This window comes from Lycium ferocissimum, unplaced genomic scaffold, assembly GCF_029784015.1.
Source record: "Lycium ferocissimum isolate CSIRO_LF1 unplaced genomic scaffold, AGI_CSIRO_Lferr_CH_V1 ctg653, whole genome shotgun sequence".
In the NCBI taxonomy this organism is placed as follows: domain Eukaryota; kingdom Viridiplantae; phylum Streptophyta; class Magnoliopsida; order Solanales; family Solanaceae; genus Lycium; species Lycium ferocissimum.
Window position 1 is genome coordinate 57,209 of NW_026726392.1, and position 6,000 is coordinate 63,208.

Consider the following 6,000-nt stretch of genomic DNA (forward strand, 5'->3'; position numbering starts at 1 on the left):
AAAATAAACATTAACTTGTAGGCCACAAAAATCACAGCTTGAATTTGATACATATCCATCAAGCAACATAGTAGAAGAGACCAAGATAGAGGTAAACTTCTGCTAGTGCTAACTATAACCAAAAATGCCTACTTAAATCATCTAAATCTATAATCGTATGACTATGTATATAAGGTATCCTTTTGAAACTAAATCCAATCAACTAAAGGCTCAAAATTTAGTGGCCAAAATTCTTTTTTATATTTGAAATTAACTTATAAAATATATTTTATATATTCAATTTAACATATTTGTAATATATAAAATATATTTCATACATGTAAGGCTATTCGGTTCGGGAATTCTTCAGTTTTTTGTATAAATTAAGACCACCCTAATTGTTCGGGACGGTTATAAGCTTAAATAAAATCCACGGTTTTATTAAAAAAACACTATAAATCAGTTCGGTATGTTTAGGTTCGGTCGATTTTTCATATTTTTTTGACACCCCTAACTAATTGTGCAGATTACATCACATTAGCCTAAATTTCAATGGAGCAGTTTTATCATTAAGAAGCATGGTACGTATCCTCTAGTGTTCCAACTAGTGAAATTTGCTTTACTTCTGCCAATTGCTACTGCTACATTTGAAAGAGCTTTCTCTGCGATGAAGTTGATTAAAACTAACTTACGAAATCGCATGGATGATGAGCTTTTGAGTGGTTGTTTGGTTCCTTATATAGAAAAAGAAGTATTTAGTAATGTTTCTAATGAGGCTATTATAGATACCTTTCAAAAGATGAAATCTCGTTCACGAGAATTGTAATAATATACTTGAAATGAGTTTTATAATATGATTTGAATTGTCTTTTTATAATATGATATCATTATAGTGATTTATTCAGTTGTTTACTCTTTTACATGGTGACATTGCTTATGAAAGATCCTGTGTACGTCACTGTTAGTTATCAATATCATCCATAAAATTATCCACCATCAACTGCAATCACCAATCAGGCAATCACCATTGTTAACCATTATTGTTTGCCATCATCACCAACAACTATTACTTCTAAGTCATGACTACCATTCCAATTAGCATCTACAACCACCATTATTAACCATTAATACCACTCACTACCATATAATTTTTAAAAAAATAGTTTATCGATATAGTATTATATTAAATAATATTTTATTTAAAAATTATACTTATTAATTATTAGATAAAAATAAGTTTTATATATTTAGATATTGAGAAAAACATTTTTAATTATTAGTATTCAGATTTTTAATATATAATTATTAGTATTCAGATTTTAATTTTCAAACGTGTATTTAAGTTCAGACAAGTTTATCTTAATAAAAATAAACGGGCCTAAAAACTGCTCGCACTTGTTATTGAAAACTTTTATTCATTTAAAAGTGAGATTTTTCATTCTGGAAATGAGGTAAATTACTTACTATAACAAATAAAATTGACCTAATAATGCAAAACTAAAATAGCAGTACTTACATATACATAAGTTAAACTCAAGTAATATTACTGATAAACAAATAAGGCTTGTGTAAATGCTTTGACGAAACTTTTAAGATTATCAGTCAACTAGTTAACAGGCTAATAGTATTCACATGTCTGCTCGAACGATTCATCCTACCAAAGCGTTCATCTTTATGGCCTAATGAAATCACCCAATTTGCTCTCCATCAACATTGTAATAGATAGTGGTGCAGCCACACAAATTGAAGAGTAGTTAATTGAATATCTTTTGTCTGGAAATTTTATTATGTATATAAAAAATTATACTGCATATATATATATATATATATATATATATATATATATATATATAAAATTATTTTTTGTACATATAAATTAAATTTTGAACGTAAATATACTATATAACTCCATAATTAAACATCAAATAATTCCTATATATGTCTTTCAAAAAAAAAAAAAAAAAGAAGTACCTAAGATCAAAGGAGGATCATACATTGACTGGCCTGTCCGTAATTACCATCCTCTCAATTTGTTGGACCCAAGTGAATGTTCAAAGCACCCCAAACAATTGTATGAACTCCAATTTTGAGAAGAAGAGAATTGGGTCAGTTGATTGACATCTTACTTCGGGTTTTTTTCTTATTTGACTTTTTCAATGGTATGATGATCATGATCTGATCTAACATCTTGTGCTTGAATGAATGTTCAGTGCTAAATAGTGAGTAAAGAGAGGTAATGTCTTGGAAGAAAAATTACTATTTGTTTTCTTCATTTACTGCTACTATTCAATATTGCCCTCACTGCCTCACAAAGTCAAACCTCTTCATTGCTTCCACTGTTACATTTAAGCAATAAACCTATTTGCATTCCTAATATGATGCTACTGTAACTTTTCGTTTGCCTTCACAAGTCACAACTCTTCATAGTCTCCACCAAATCTATTAATGCCTTTTAAGTTCTTCATTATCATACACATTAATTTTGTTGATAATTAGGATGAATTAAATTGTGTTAGAAGGGGAAGAAATGATACATGCTCACAATAATGTTCTTCATTATTGACTTTCTATGATGAGCTAAGTAGAGGAGAACGTAACATTTCATTTGTCTATGGAAGAAAAAAACTTAAGAACATTTAACATAATTTAAGAGACTTAAATGAGTGATTTTTGATTTTTTTTTACATAGATCATAAATAGAGAAATAGGAAAAATGTCAAAAAAAAAGGGGAAAAAGACAAATAGCATCCTAGATCATTGAGGTGTCACATCACATTGTCTATGCCTAGTTTTATATTGTATATAGTCATATAGATATAGAATTATATTATATATAGTCATATAGATATAGATATAGATGCTTCTCGAATTCTCTTTAACTTTAAGCAGTCTGCTTTGTTGAAAAAATAATTAAATATCTCAAAAAGAAGAGTTCATATTCTTGGCTAAATTCATTCTTTTAAGACCATATTAATGAGGCCTTTGATGGCTAATCTGTAGTGTTGTAACAGACCTTTATTTGATGTGTAACAACTCTTTAGTTTGCATTAAACCCTTTTATTAGCCAATATTACTCCTTTTTAAAACCAAAAAACCGTTACTCTTTGACAACGGTAATTTGGTCATTGAATTGTCATTATTTCCTATTCTTCTGACCGTTGTTGGCCTTTCATCCAATTCCCATGAGATGGTTTCTTAACCCTAAATATACTATATATCTTGTGTATTTTCCGTATTAGAGTAAAAATAAAAAACAAATTTTCCTCTTCTCATTTCTTTTGTAGTGCTGGGTTTTTCTTTTGGTTAATCTTTATTAGATTCTCATCCTAATTTTGTAATAGAAGAGCTTGTTGAATTTCGGGGAATACACCTATACCGGGTGAAATATCCTTAAGGACAGTGTCATTGGCATGCCTCAAGCTTTCAAGAATTCCGTATAGTGTTCGTGATCAAGTATTTTCCGTAAGATTTCCAACAATCTTAAGGATATTTTAACTTTGTTCTTATGGATAATACCAATTACGAACGGTACAACATTTCTATTGGTGTTTATGTTTTTGTATGACATAATATCAAGAGTACCACGTATGTGCACTTTATTATGGTTTTCTTCTGCTCTTGTTGTTGTAATCTTATAGTAATAGTATAATTGTGTGCTGGAATCAGCTTTGCTAACACATTCGATTTTTTGGTTGAAATGGGCAGGGTTATGGAGTTTTCATGAAGGAAAAACATTAATAAACTAAATAGTGGTTGTGAAGAGTGATAAATATCTTTCTCTAATTGTTAATGCAGTAATTTTGAGGGATGAAAGGATAATGACATTGTTGAGGCCAAAACGAAGTTTCACTTTGTTTATTTTGGTTAATGTGATTTTTTGTACTAAGAAAGCTGCTCCTATTTCACAAGCTCCCTGCTGGATCTTGAGTGGCTCCGCTGTGTGTGGATCATGTTGTATTTTAGATGTGTGAAAATGAGGCTAATACATGAGTCTAATGGATTGATGATTGAGACACTAAATGGCATTTTATATGACATCAGATACCATGAGGATATCTTTGAAAAAAAATTACTTTCCGTATTTATGATTTCAGTACTTCGGTTAGAAATTCTATATTTATGATCCCTCTTTCCTATTCTCGGATTTTGCATGTGAACCATTAAGACTCGTTCATAAAATGATTTTGTTTTGTTTGTATGTCAAGAGTACTCCCAAGTCCCACCTGCTAATAGCTGACAATGAATGTTTATTATGTGTGTCACAAATTAAGTTATCAATGCCCTTGATAAAAATATTACTTTCTTGAAATGTTTGTTAATGATGACATAGTATGAGTAACTTTGCATAATTATTTGGGTGAAGCTATATTATCAACTCGTTATTTATAAGATGAAATGTCTAATATATAAGAAATTAGTAATATATAAGATGACGTCGTTGGCGATGGTGGAAAATCTCCGCGTTGTATTTAAGATCTGAGTGTATTTTATTTATTGTATCTCAAATTTGAGTGTAATTTTTTCTTGTATCTCAGATCTGTGTGTATTTCACTGTATTCGTCATATTTTTAGTGTAAAATACAGCGTTTCTTTATGTATTTTTCGTCTGTATATCGAAAGAGATTTTCTTGTATACAAATAAATACAGTGAATTTGAATACAACTGAATATCCCTATATTTTTTTTGCACTTGTGTAATTTGAATACAACCGAATTTAAAATACAATAAATTGAATACGGTGTAAAATAAGTTAGGAATGAATACAACTTAATTAAATGCATCCGAATTGAATATAACAAAATACAACCGAATTGAAATACAATCGGATTGGAATACAGCGAAATACAACCGAATTTGAATACATGTTACTGTAGCTAAAAAATGTAATTAGCAAAAGTGTAACTATGCCTAAATAAAACCCCCCAAAGTGTGGTCATTTGTGTAAGTTGCCCTAGTTTTAATTTACCGATGAACTTTAAAGAACAAGTTACTTTTACGATAATGACACCGCCAAGTAGAATTTCACTTATGCCCGAATTTAAAGACATAACTCAATTGCTAATCTTTAATCTTTAGATCGTGAATAGTCACGGCAGAGCTCCATATTGAACTTATAAGTCTAAAAGAAACTCACATGCACATAATTCAGCTCTCAAATAATTTACAGTAGTATGGTGATGATCAAGGTGGATTATAGTGATTAAGGACTAGTTGTCTACTTGCACGGATAAAATGGTGACCCGTGAAAGTTGCAAAGACGAAGTCGTGAGAGCAACCATATGAGTGTAATAGCTTGTGTGTGTGTGTGTGTGTTTTGTGAATGTTGTAGGAGCGCGAAATGATGGCAAATTAATAGGAGTGATTATTTTTATGTGGTGTTCTGATACCAGATTCTGGTCTTACCAAGTCACCTTTCTCTAAGGCCAACACGAGTAGTTTAACTCATCATTATCTTGTAAGGGCGTTGAGAATTGTTTTTGCTTGTAAGATAATCAATTGATATGGTGATGGTCAATTTAGAGTGATGAAGGAAGGTGGTTGAGAAATATAATGGTCAAATATGATTTATTTTGCAAAGTTTAAGGGTAGATTTGGACTATTTTGTATAGTTTAAGGACAAATTTGATTATTTTCCTCACCAGGTCCACGTGTTAAAAGCTTATGTCATGAGTCGACAAGGACAAATTTGATCATTATTAACTTGTTATTTATAAGATGAAATGTCTTATATATAAAAAATTAGTAATACTTCTTACGAGTTATCAAAATATTATTTCCTTATCTTAAATTTTTTGAAAATGTGAGGATTATCGTGTCTTATGAGTTATGAAAATATTATTTCTCTATTCTTAAATTTCAGATAATGTGGGGGTCATGATGTTTTACTAAGAGTTATGTTGAGAGAATTTTTAAAAATTAATAATATTTCACGTGTTCTTGTTATTCAAAATGCTTTTGGAAATAAAGATACGAGGAGACTCAAAAGAAGCCATTGAGAATGAAAAGTTCTATTTTGAAAA